The sequence below is a fragment of the Papio anubis genome, chromosome 12, assembly GCF_008728515.1.
Source record: "Papio anubis isolate 15944 chromosome 12, Panubis1.0, whole genome shotgun sequence".
In the NCBI taxonomy this organism is placed as follows: Eukaryota; Metazoa; Chordata; class Mammalia; order Primates; family Cercopithecidae; genus Papio; species Papio anubis.
The window spans coordinates 48,645,373-48,658,774 of record NC_044987.1 but is presented as its reverse complement, the minus strand read 5'-3'; the positions used below and the strand labels follow the sequence as shown (position 1 = coordinate 48,658,774).

Sequence of the window (13,402 nt, the reverse complement as noted above, 5' to 3'; positions counted from 1 at the left end):
CTGTTGAATTTTTTGAAGGCCTTTTCTGCATCTATTGAGAAAATCATGTGGTTTTTGTCTTTGGTTCTGTTTATATGATGGATTACGTTTATTGATTTGCATATGTTGAACCAGCCTTGCATTGCAGGGATGAAGTTGACTTCTTCGTGGTGGATAAGCTTTTTGATGTGCTGTGGATTCGGTTTGTCAGGATTTTATTGAGGATTTTTGCTTTGATGTTCATCAGGGATATTGGTCTAAAATTCTCTTTTTTGTTGTGTCTCTGCCAGGCTTTGTTTGGTATCAGGATGATGGTGACCTCATAAAATGAGTTAGGAAGGATTTCCTCCTTTTCTATTGAACAGAATAGTTTCAGAAGGAATGGTACCAGCTCCTCCTTGTACCTCTGGTAGAATTCAGCTATGAAGCCATCTGGTCCTGGACTTTTTTTGGTTGGTAGGCTATTAATTATTGCTTCAATTTCAGAATCTGTTATTGGTTTATTCAGGGATTCAACTTCTTCCTGGTTTAGTCTTAGGAGGGTGTATTTGTCCAGGAATTTATCCATGTCTTCTAGATTTTCTGGCTTATTTGTATAGAGGTGTTTATAGTATTCTCGGATAGTAGTTTGTATTTCTGTGGGATCAGTGATGATATCCCCTTCATCATTTTTTATTGCATCTATTTGATTCTTCTCTTTTTCCTTCTTTATTAGTCTTTCTAGTGGTCTATCAATTTTGTATATCTTTTCAAAAAACCAGCACCTGGATTTTGGAACTGTTTTTTGTGTCTCTATCTCCTTCAGTTCTGCTCTGATCTTAGTTATTTCTTGCCTTCTGCTAGCTTTTGAGTCTGTTTGCTCTTGCTTCTCTAGTTCTTTTAATTGTGATGTTAGGGTGTCAATTTTAGATCTTTCCTGCTTTCTCTTGTGGGCATTTAGTGCTATAAATTTCCCTCTACACACTGCTTTAAATGTGTCCCAGAGATTCTGGTATGTTGTGTCTTTGTTCTCATTGTTTTCAAAGACCATCTTTATATCTGCTTTCATTTCATTATGTACCCAGTAGTCATTCAGGAGCAGGTTATTCAGTTTCCATGTACTTGAGCAGTTTTGAGTGAGTTTCTTAATCCCGAGTTCTAAATTGATTGTACTGTGGTCTGAGAGACAGTTTGTTGTGATTTCTGTTTATTTACATTTGCTGAGGAGTGCTTTACTTCCAACTATGTGGTCAATTTTGGAATAATTGCAATGTGGTGCTGAGATGAATGTATATTCTCTTGATCTGAGTGGAGAGTTCTGTAGATGTCTCTTAGGTCTGCTTGGTGCAGAGCTGAGTTCAAGTCCTGGATATCCTTGCTAACTTTCTGTCTCATTGATCTGTCTAACACTGACAGTGGGGTGTTAAAGTCTCCCAATATTATTGTGTGGCAGTCTAAGTCTATTTATAGGTCTCTAAGGACTTACTTTATGTATCTGAGTGCTCCTGTATTGGGCACATATATCTTTAGGATAGTTAGCTGTTCTTGTTGAATTGATCTCTTTACCATTATGTAATGGCCTTCCTTGTCTCTTTTGATCTTTGTTGTTTTAAAGTCTGTTTTATCAGAGACTAGGATTGCAACCCCTGCTTTTTCTTGTTTTCCATTTGCTTGGTAGATCTTCCTCCATCCCTTTATTTTGAGCCTATGTATTTCTCCGTATGTTCAATGAGCCTCCTGAATACAGCACACTGATGGGTCTTGACTCTTTATCCAATTTGCCAGTCTCTGTCTTTTAACTGGGGCATTTAGCCCATTTACATTTAAGGTTAACTTGTTATGTGTGAATTGGATTCTGTAATTATGATGTTAGCTGGTTATTTCGCTCGTTAGTTGATGCAGTTTCTTCCTAGCATGGATAGTCTTTACAATATTGCATGTTTTTGCAGGGGCTGGTACCAGTTGTTCCCATCTATGTTTAGTGCTTCCTTCAGGAGCTCTTGTAAGGCAGGCCTGGTGGTGACAAAATCTCTCAGCATTTGCTTGCCTGTAAAGGATTTTATTTCTCCTTCACTTACGAAGCTTAATTTGGCTGGATATGAAATTCTGGGTTGAAAATTCTTTTCTTTAAAAATGTTGAATATTGGCCCCCACTCTCTTTTGGCTTATAGAGTTTCTGCTGAGAGATCCATTATTAGTCTGATGGGCTTCCTTTTGTGGGTTACCCAACCTCTCTGGTTGCCCTTAACATTTTTTCCTTCATTTCAACTTTGGTGGATCTGACAATTATGTTTCCTGGAGTTGCTCTTCTCGAGGAATATCTTTGTGGCATTCTCTGTATTTTCTGAATTTGAATGTTGGCCTGCCTTGCTAGGTTGGAGAAGTTCTCCTGGATAATATCCTGAAAAGTGTCATCCAACTTGGTTCCATTCTCCCCATCACTTTCCAGTACACCAATCAGACGTAGATTTGGTCTTTTCACGTAGTCCCATAGTTCTTGGAGGCTTTGTTTGTTTCTTTTTACTCTTTTTTCTCTAAAATTCTCTTCTCACTTCATTTCATTCATCTGATCTTCAATCACTGATACCCTTTCTTCCACTTGATCAAATCAGCTACTGAAGCTTATGCATGTGTCACGTAGTTCTCATGCCATGGTTTTCAGCTCCATCAGGTCATTTGAGGTCTTCTCTATGCTGTTTATTCTAGTTAGCCATTCATGTACTCTTTTTTCAAGGTTTTTACCTTCTTTGTGATGGGTTCAGACATCATCCTTTGGCTCGGAGAAGTTTGTTATTACCAATCGTGTGAAGCCTACTTCTGTCAACTCGTCAAAGTCATTCTCCACCCAGCTTGACAGTGGATCTTTTTAAACACAAGTCAGATCCCTCCTTTGCTCCCTCTGCTGCAGCCACAGTGACAAGTTTGATGTTTCTCCAATATGCCATCTACACCATGTACATTCTTGCCACAAAGCCCTGCATGTGCCATTCCCTCTGCCTGATTAACCCTATACCTCTCTCAAGTCATTCAGCTCTCTAATCGAATGTCACTTTATTAGAAATATCTTTCCTTTCTACCTTAGGTATATTCTTTATCGCCCTACTCTGTTTTATTTTTTGTGGTGCTTACTAGCTGACATATTAAGTACTTTATTTTATATCTCTCCTCACTAGGTAGTAAGCTCCATAAGAACAAGAATTTCATGTATTTTGTTAACTGATATATCCCTAGTTTCTAGAACAATTGATGGCAAATTATATGCACTCAATAGTTATTAAATGAATATTAAATAAAAACAAACATACTAAAGTGTTAACAGTAGAGGGTAAAAGTATTTGTGTTCTCTGTATTTTCCAAATGTTCTACTTTGAAATTGTATTAACTTTATAAACAGAAACATAAGCTATTATTCTGAGACAGTAAAATAGCACCTAGCTTAGTATCTGACAGATAGTAGACAAGCAATAAACATTTATTAACTTGCTATCTAATCTATATGAGAAAGGCTAACAATGACCAACATACACATATACTGACTGTGTTGATGTTGAAGTATATAAAAATGTAATAGTATACTTTATTTCAGTCTTTAATTTCTACTTGCTGCAACTTTCATTGTTTCCTCCTAAATCACAAGGGTGAATATGGGTTTTTATTTTGAAATGCTGTCCAAGAAATACTTACTCCGTATTACTGATTTTGAAGCTCATGATTTCACTTACACAAAAAATTTCACAGTGATTTTTAGGGATACAGAAATAAATTTCTTTTAATCATGGTTCAAGGAATCCCATGCCCATCTACACCTGAGTCCTGTAAAGAAATAAATCTAACAGAAACCAAAAGCTTTTCTTCAAAAGATGATCCATATGGAAATTAAACTACTGCATGTAAAATAAACCAAAAGCTTAAAATCATACTCTAGAGGCTAATCTCATAAAAGCTATTTATTATTCTAACATAGATTTCTGGAACCTACAGGAATTCTCAAAAGTGGGGCCTCACTTTAAGAAACAAGTGCCTTCCTATACAATACAAGGCACACTGACTAATCTGAATGCTTGCAGAAGAGAGCAAGCAACCAGGATGGGGGAGGACTGTGGTTTTTCAGAGGAAACACAATCTAAGGACAGGATATGTATAGCCTTTTCATCTGAAAGACAAAGACACATTCTAGCATCTCAACATTTTTTAAAGTATTGTCATATAGAAGAACCAATATCTTCCAATGTATCTAAAATGCAAATCTATTATTATTTTTTACTCATTTTATTCAACAAATATTTACTGCACACGTGCCATGAGTCAGGTGCTGTGATAAATGCTGATGATACATAGTGAATAAAAATACTGGGATAGAGGTTAAAAATACATTATTAATCACTGATGAATTAAAATCACAACTGTGATATAAGCTACAAAGAAGTACAGAGCACTATGAATGCATATAGCTGGAGAATTTGATCTAATGAGGCAGATCATAGAATGCTTAATTAAAGAAATGATTGTGCTGAGATCTAAAAGACAAAGGTTAGTTTGGTGCTCACTTCAGCAGCACATATACTAAAATTGGAATGATACAAAGAAGATTAGCATGGCCACCGCACAAGGATGACACACAAATTCATGAAGTGTTCCATATTTTTAATTAAAAAAAAAAAGGTTAGTTTGGTGAAAGCTGAAAGAAAATTAGGAAGAGAGCTACCTAGGATGAAGGAAAGTGAAAGAAAAGCCTCTATAGAAGAGTAAAACAAAGAAAGAAAAACTAAAAGAAAGCCAGTCTGGCTAGAAGTGATTGGTTAAGAAAAGAATCATACAATATGAGGTTGAAGAGATAGGCAGAAGCCATACCAGGAAGAACTGATAGGCCAGGATAAGAAATATGTCTTAATCCTAAGAACAGTAAGAAGCCAATAGACTTGAGTTACTAATTTCAAGAATTCAATGACATCTGTCTTAGAACAGAGATTATAACAATTTAACAACTAAACCCATCTAACAATAAAATGGGTTGCCTCAGAGACTGAGCATCCCATTACTGCAAGTAATCAAGCAGAACCTAAATGATCATCTTTCAAGAATGCAATATAAGGGATTATGCATGTCTTGGAAATGTATCACTGAGGCTTCATCCTTCATTAAGATTAAATGTTTCAATTATTCAAACACCAAATAGGGATTTTCCAACACACTGCGAAAACTTGAAGTTTCTTTTTTGCTATTTTTTTGTTTAGAGACAGAGTCTCAGTCTGTTGCCCAGGCTGAAGTGCAGTGGTAGGATTATAGCTCACTGCAGCCTCAAACTCTGGGGCTCAAGCGATCCTCCAGCCTCAGCCTCCCAAATAGCTAGGACTACAGGCATTAGGACTACAGGCGTGTGCCACCAAGCCTGGCTAATTTCTTGGTTTTTGCAGAGATGGGGTCTTACTATGTTGACAAGGCTGGTAAACATTTGAAGCTTCAAAATGAAATATCAATTGTTCATACCAATGTGCAAAATAAAAATATTTGACTGCAGTTTCATGGTGTTTCTCAGGAAGGATCATAATATTGTATAATAGGAGATCCATTTTCAGTGTGGATTGCAGTGAAGGAGTGGCTCTTTTCCCCTGTTCATTGCCAAAGAACAGGTACAGCAATAAGCACAGCAGAAAGAAAGATTTCTGTGGAACCAGAAGGAAGGGATTTGAAAACTAGCAATAACAAAGAACTCCAACCTGGTGCAAAGCAAAGATTATTTTCTTGGCCACACTAGTAAGGGGTTCTCATCATTCCTTTAGCAAAGAAGTAGACAGAACACAATGGATAAGTACTTAGTTGAAGTGACTATGCATGCTGAAGTTAACTGTAGAGTGGAATGCATACAGTTTTTATTCAAAAACAAGGGTTGAGATATTTAAAAACTAATATTTGACTGTCTTCATCAAATACTGAATTAAGTGCCTTTGGATACTGTATCTCTAAATATTATACAGTGACCTTTCTCTATAAATAATATAACCGTATCTATACATAACATATCTTGAGTTAAACAGTGCCTACTTTACTATCACTGTCAAAAATGGATAAAACCATCATTTAATAAATCACTCTCCTAGCCAGGTTTATTCTTGCTCAGTGTGATACATGTCATACTAATACCAACTTATTTAGTAACAACTTTTTAATAGAAAGTCAAAAAATAACAGATGTTGGTGAGGTTGCAGAAAAAAGGCAATGCTCATACAGTATTGGTGGGAATGTATATTAGTTTAGCCCCTTGGAAAGCAGTGTGGATATAGTTTAGCCCCTTGGAAAGCAGTGTGGATATTTCTCAAAGAACTGAAAGTGAAACTATCATTTGACCCAGCAATCCCATTACTGGGTATATACCAAAAGGAAAATAAACTATTCTACCAAAAAAACTCCTGCACTCATTTTATTTACTGCAGCACTATTCACAACAGCAAAAACATGGAATCAACCCAGGTGCCCATCAACAGTAAACTGGACAAAGTAAATGTGGTACGTATACACTATGGAATACCACACAGACATAAAAAAGAACAAAATCATGACCTTTGCACCAACATGGATGCAGCTAGAGCCCATTATTCTAAGTGAATTAACACAGAAAGAGAAAACAAAATATAGCATATTCTCACTTATAAGTAGGAGCTAAACACGGAGCATACATGGTGAAAAAGATGGGAAAAAAATAAACACTGGGGATTCCAGAAAGGGAAAGGGAGGGAAGGGAGAAAGGGTTGAAAAGCTACCTATTGGGTAATACGTTCAATTGGTAATGGGAATATTAGAAGCCCAAACCTCAACATCATACAATATACCCATATAACAAACCTGCACATGTACCCTCTGAATCTAAAGAAATTTAAAAAATTAAAAATAGAGTTTTTAATATGAACCAAAGGAAAAAAGGTAAACATTATGGATTTTAAAAATCAAGCCAGATTTTGTACTTCAAGAGACAAATTTGGGATGTCAATACTGAGCAAACCAATAATATTTCACATGAACTTATCAGATGAAACCTTAGAGTTAATTAGTTCTATGAGTTTTGGGATTCTTTCTAAGTAATGGTAGTATCTTCAATGAGCACTTATCTTTCACTAGTATGTCTTCTTGACTCCCCATTTAATCACTAGCAAGGTATAAACTTCTACTTTCTAATAGCTCCTTCCATGTCTTAATCTCCATTTTTATCTACTCCACCTTTCTTCAGGCTCATAACATTCACTTATCCCACCTGACTGGTCTTGCTGTCATGCTGTTAGAAGTATCTTTTTGTTATTCAAAAAAATAACAACAACTATTTGATATGTCTTATATTTAACCTATTGATATTTCTAACAGCTGTTCTTCATTATCCAACAATCTCCCAAATCCCCCAAATCTGATTAGTTACCAAGTCCTATTAATTACTTTTCTAAATATCTTTCAAGGTCATCTTCTGTTCCCCATCCTCATTGTTTCCTCTTTAGTTGAAGTATTCATTAGTTTTCTTTTGAACAATTTCGTTTTCTTTTGAACACCTTCTGGGTGTTTTTCCAACTACTAGTTTCTTCTCCCTTGTAATACCTTCAGACCCTTACAGAGTAATTTTGTAAAACTCAGATTTGTTCATGTCCTTCTTGTTCTTATATAATTTATAATAATTATAGGTATCATTTCCTGTGTGTGTGTGTTTGTTAAGCACTGTGCCAGATGCATTATAAACACTGTCTTTAATCCTCACATCAACTTTGTAAGATAGGTACTAGTATCCCTGTTAACAAATGCAGAAATGTAAGGCTCCTGGGAGTTAAATATTTTTCCCAAGTTTTTACAGCTCATTGGTGGATGTGAAACAGAGCCCAGATACATCTAGGTTTAAAGAGTCAGGGAATATGTCAACTGGCAATATCTGTGAATGAAATCACATAGGGGAAATTTTTGAATATGCTTTTATTATTTTGTCTTACTTTTCAATACAATTTCACTTTCATATTTTGACATCTTCTCTAAATTTCCTGGTGGAAAATGCTATCATCTCTGGGTATAGGTCCTTTATAGAGTCTTATAGCACTTTTTGGAATAGTGAATACTAAACAGTTATCATTCCTCATGTATTTTTACAACTTGTTTTCTCTACGCATTAGCTGTTTTGTTTTAAACAGAGTTGTTAAATAGATTTTAAATATTTAAAAATGTCTCCTTCTGTTGCTTACCTTTGTTTTCATATGCTCTTGGTTTCAGTGTATCTGAGTTTCAGGAAGGAGTCACTCCCCCTATGTACTGGGCAGAGGTTTCATATTGAGCTCTCTGGAAATATATATTTTTGTTGTACACCAATCATCTTCTTGAATTATTTGGTTGGAGGAAAATAATTCAAGAAAATATACTTTTGTTGTACATCTATCATCTTCTTGAATTACTTGGTTGGAGGATTTCTGGGAGCTAAGATAAAAATTGAGAGTTGGGAACTATAGAATCATCTATATTTGTGAGTGATAAGGTGGATTGTCAAGACAATATTGAAAATAATTTGGTGGGTGGTATGACTGTAGTCAGATAACTGGAGTTGGTAGAAAATACAATTTGATTGTTGGCATATGAAAGACAAAAGGAGAAGTCAGAGTCACATTTAACTAACTAATTTTGACCTAGTCCATTCAGTAAGAGAATTGTTCAGTGTGAGCCTAGACTATTCTAATTTTGAAACAATATCTTGTGTATAAGACAAAGTAAATTAATGGAATATGAGTTCTCTTACGGGGGCAGATACTGTGAGTAGTGGACCTAAACATTTTATGATGGCAAGAATGTGGGTAGGTGTGAGTAATATGTGTTTAAACTTGGACTTTTGTGTCAAACAAACCTGACTGAATCTCTGTTCCACAACTTACTAGCTGTGCAAATTTCAGCAATTCCTAAATCATCACTTTTCATTTTGTAAACATCTTAGTCTTAAGACTTTATTTCTTCATCTGAAAATTCAGGATATTAATAGTGTCTATCTTAGTGCTTAATTCATAATACCTTGAATCTAGCAAGTCCTCAAAATAATATGTGTTACTATCATTATTATTGATTTTCAGATCAGTCTTTCATGTGTTCATTCTCAATGACATAGACAGAAATAACAGGGTAATATTAGAACTGACTAGAAGTGGCATACAGGAGTGGTAAGGTTTCTTATGAGTGATAATAACGTAAGAAGAGTATTTGAAGGAAAAAAGGAACATGGAACATTTGAATTTGTGGCTTCTGCTTTATAATGCTGGTTTTGTTTCTGTGCTATGATAGTATAGCTATCCTATTTGCTAGGCTCTCATTCAGATAGTAGAAATTTGTGAGGTTTTGTGAATCTTCTATCCACAAATGGTTATGAGAATATAGGATTTGAAGATCTGGTTTGTGATGAGTAAAAGCATAATAGTAAATCCTTATCATAGTCTAGATATAGTTCAATTCTAACAGAATATGACAAGAAAGAAATAGAATTAGTTCTCCTTGATTACAAAGTAAGGTTATGTAATTTGTTTCCAAATAGCACTAAAAAAATTCTGTAATTTGCAGAGTAAAATCCCAATAATTGCCCTGATTACATTCTATTTTCCATTTACTTTTCCTAATCAAATACATTGACTCTCTCTGCTAAATCTTAATTATCATATCAAGTCACTTCTCAGACCACAGTGGAATACAACTAGAAATCAATTCTAAGAGGAACTCTCAAAAATGCACAAAGACATGAAAACTCAACAATCTTCTCCTGAATAATCTGTGAGTCAAGGACAAAATTAAGAGGTAAATTTAAAAACTTTTGGAAATGAATAAAAAGAGACACAATGTACCAAAACCTCTGGGATATAAGAAAAGACTAAGAAGGAAGTTTTTAGCAATAAATTTCTACATCAAAAGGACAGAAAGATCACAAATTAACAACATAACATTGCACCTCAAGGAACTAGAAGAGCAATATGGAACCAAAACCACAATTAGCAGAAGGAAAAAATTCAAAGATCAGAGCAGAATCAAATGAAATTGAGACCAAAAAAAAGAATCAACCAAATGAAAAGTTTGTTTTCTGTAAATATAAACAGAATTGATAGAACACTAGCTAGATTGACCAAGAAAAGAAGAAAGACAATTCAATCAGAAAATTTAAAAAGGAGACATTATAACTGAAGCCACAGACATACAATTGATAATCAGAAACTACTGTGAACATCTCTACACTGACAAACTAGAAATCCTAGAGGAAATGAATAAATTCCTGAACACATAGAACCTTCCAAGATTGAACCCTGAAAATATAGAAACCCTAAACAGACGAAAATGAGTAATGAGATTGAATCAGTAATAAAAACTTTCCCAATAAAGGAAAGCCCAGGACAGGAGGGATTCACAGCTGAAATCTACCAAAAGTACAAAAAAGAAACAGTATCAGTCCTACTGAAACTGTTCCAAAAAATTGAGGGAAGGAAATCCTCCCTAACTCATCCTGTGAAACTAGTATCACCCTGATATGAAAGGCAGGCAAAGACATAACAAAAAAAAGAAAAACTAGAGACTAGTATCCCTGATGAAAATAGATATAAAAACCCTCAAAAAATATGAGAAAACCAAATCCAACAGCACATCAAAAAGATAATACACCATGATCAAATGGGGTTTATTCCAGAGATGCAAGAGTATTTCAATATATGCAAATCAATAAATGTGACTCACTACATAAAGAGAATTAAAAACAAAAATGATATCATCATCTCAATAGATGCAAAAAAGGCATTCAATAAAATTTAGTATCCTATCATGATTTAAAAAAATAGAAACCTTCCCCAAGATAGGCATAGAAGGAACATACCTCAAAATAATAAAAGCCATATATGACAAACCTATAGCCAACATCATACTGAATGTGGAAAATTTCAAGGCATTCCCCCTAAAACTAAAACAAGACAATAATTTCTACTTTCACCACTCCTGTTCAACATAATACTAGAAGTCCTGGCCAGCGCAATCAGGAAGTAGAAAGAAATAAACGGCATCCAAATTGAAAAAGAGGAACTCAAATGATCTCTTCTTGGTGATGATATGACCATACACATAGAAAACCCCAAAATTTTGGGAAACAAATTCAGTAAATATAATATTCAGGATACAAAATATATAAAAATCAGTAGCATTTCTTTTTTTCTTTTTTTTTAAGAGACGGGGTCTTACTCTGTCACCCAGGCTGAAGTGCAATGGCACAATCATAGTTCACTCACTGCAGTCCTGAACTCTGGGACTCAAGTGATCCTCCCAAGTAGCTGGGACTACAGGCACATGCCACCATATCTGGTGATATGGCTTGGCTGTGTCCCCACCCAAATCTCATCATGAATTCCCACGTGTTGTGGGATGGACCCAGTGGGAGATAATTGAATCATGGAGGCAGGTCTTTCCCATGCTGTTCTCATGATAGTGAGTAAGTCTCACAAGATCTGATGGTTATTACATGGGAGAGTTTCCCTGCACAAGTTTTTTCCCTTTGCCTGTCACTATCTACATAAGATGTGACTTGCTCCTCCTTGCCTTACACCATGATTGCAAGGCTTCCCCAGTCACGTGGAACAGTAAGTCCAAATAAATCTCTTTCTTTTGTAAATTACCCAGTCTCAGGTATGTCTTTATCAGCAGCATGAAAATAGACTGATACAGTAAATTGATACCAGCAGAGTGGGGCAATGCTGAAAAGATACCTGAAAATGTGGAAGTGACTTTGGAACTTGGTAACATGCAAAGTTGGAACAGTTTGGAGGGCTCAAAGAAGACAGGAAAATGTGGGAAAGTTTGGAACTTCCTAGAGACTTCTTGAATGGCTTTGACCAAAACCCTGATAGTGAGATGGACAATAAGGTTCTGGCTGAGGTGGTCTCAGATGGAGATGAGGAACTTGTTGGGAACTGGAGCAAAGGTGACTATTGTTGTGTTTTAGCAAAGAGACTGGCAGCATTTGGTCCCTGCACTAGAGATTTGTGGAACTTTCAACTTAAGAGAGTTGAATGATTTAGGATATCTGGCAGAAGAAATACCTAAGCAGCAAAACATTCAAGAGGTGACTTGGGTACTGTTAAAGGCATTCAATTTCATAAGGGAAGCAGAGCACTAAAGTTTGGAAAATTTGCAGCCTGACAATGTGATAAAAAAGAAAAACCTATTTTCTGAGGATAAATTCAAGCTGGCTGCAGAAATTTGCATAAGCAACAAGGAGCCGAATGTTAATCCCCAAGACAATGGGGAAAATGTCTCCAAGGCATGTCAGAGACTGTCACAACAGCCTCTTCCATCACAGGTCTGGAGACCTAGGAGGAAAATGGTTTGGTGGACCAGGCCCAGGGTCCCTCTGCTGTTTAGAGTCTAAGGACTTGGTCCCTGTGTCCCAGCTGCTCCAGGCATGACTAAAAGGGGCCAAGGTACAGCTCAGGCTGTTGCTTCAGAGGGTAGAAGCCCCAAGCCTTGGCAGCTTCCACATGGTGTTGAGCCTGTGGGTGCACAGAAGTCAAGAATTTAGGTTTTGGAACCTCCTCCTAGATTTCAGGAGACGTATGGAAACACCTGGATACCCAAACAGAAGTTTCCTGCAGGGGCAGGGCCCTCATGGAGAACCTCCACTAGGGCAGTGCAGAAGGGAAATGTGGGGTTGGAGTCCCCATACAGAGTCCTACTAGGGCACTGCCTCGTGGAGCTGTTAGAAGAGGACCACCATCCTCCAGACCCCAGAATGGTAGATCCACCGACACCTTGCACCATGCACCTGGAAAAGCTGCAGACAATGCCACCTGTGAAAATAGCCAGAATGGAGGGTGTACCCTGCACAACCACAGGGGCCAAGCTGCCCAGGACTATAGGAACCCCCTTCTTGCATCAGAGTGACCTGGATGTGAGACATGGAGTCAAAGGGGATCATTTTGGAGCTTTAAGATTTGACTGCCACACTGGATTTCGGACTTGCATGGGACCTGTAGCCTCTTTGTTTTGGCCAATGTCTCCTATTTGGAATGGCTGTACTTACCCAATACCTGTACCCCTGTTGTATCTAAGAAGTAACTAGCTTGCTTTTGCTTGTACAGACTCACAGGCAGAAGGGACTTGCCTTATCTCAGATGAGACTTTGGACTGTGGACTTTTGTTAATGCTGAAATGAGTTAAGACTTTAACTGTTGGGAACTGTTGGGAAGACATGATTGGTTTTGAATCATTGGTTTTTAAATGTGAGGTCATAAGATTTGGGAGGCATCATGGGTGGAATAATATGGTTTGGCTCATCCGATTCTCATCTTGAATTCCAACATGTTATGGGAGGGGCCTGGTGGGAGGTAACTTAATCATGGGATCAGGTCTTTCTGTGCTGTAGTCTCATGAAACCTGATGGTTATTATAAGGGGGAGTTTTCTAGCACAATCTCTCTTCTCTT

General features: G+C 36.7%; 1 protein-coding gene and 1 non-coding gene across 8 annotated transcripts in view; one reads left to right on the top strand and one right to left on the bottom strand.

Annotated features, from left to right (window-relative positions):
• Window positions 1-13,402, bottom strand: part of DLG2 (discs large MAGUK scaffold protein 2) — a 2,166,350-nt gene that overhangs the window by 2,008,145 nt on the left and 144,803 nt on the right. The gene's annotated exons all lie outside the window — the stretch shown is intronic.
• On the top strand, window positions 4,498-4,604 carry LOC116269971. Its single transcript, XR_004177761.1, has one exon. It is a non-coding gene; the product is annotated as a U6 spliceosomal RNA (small nuclear RNA).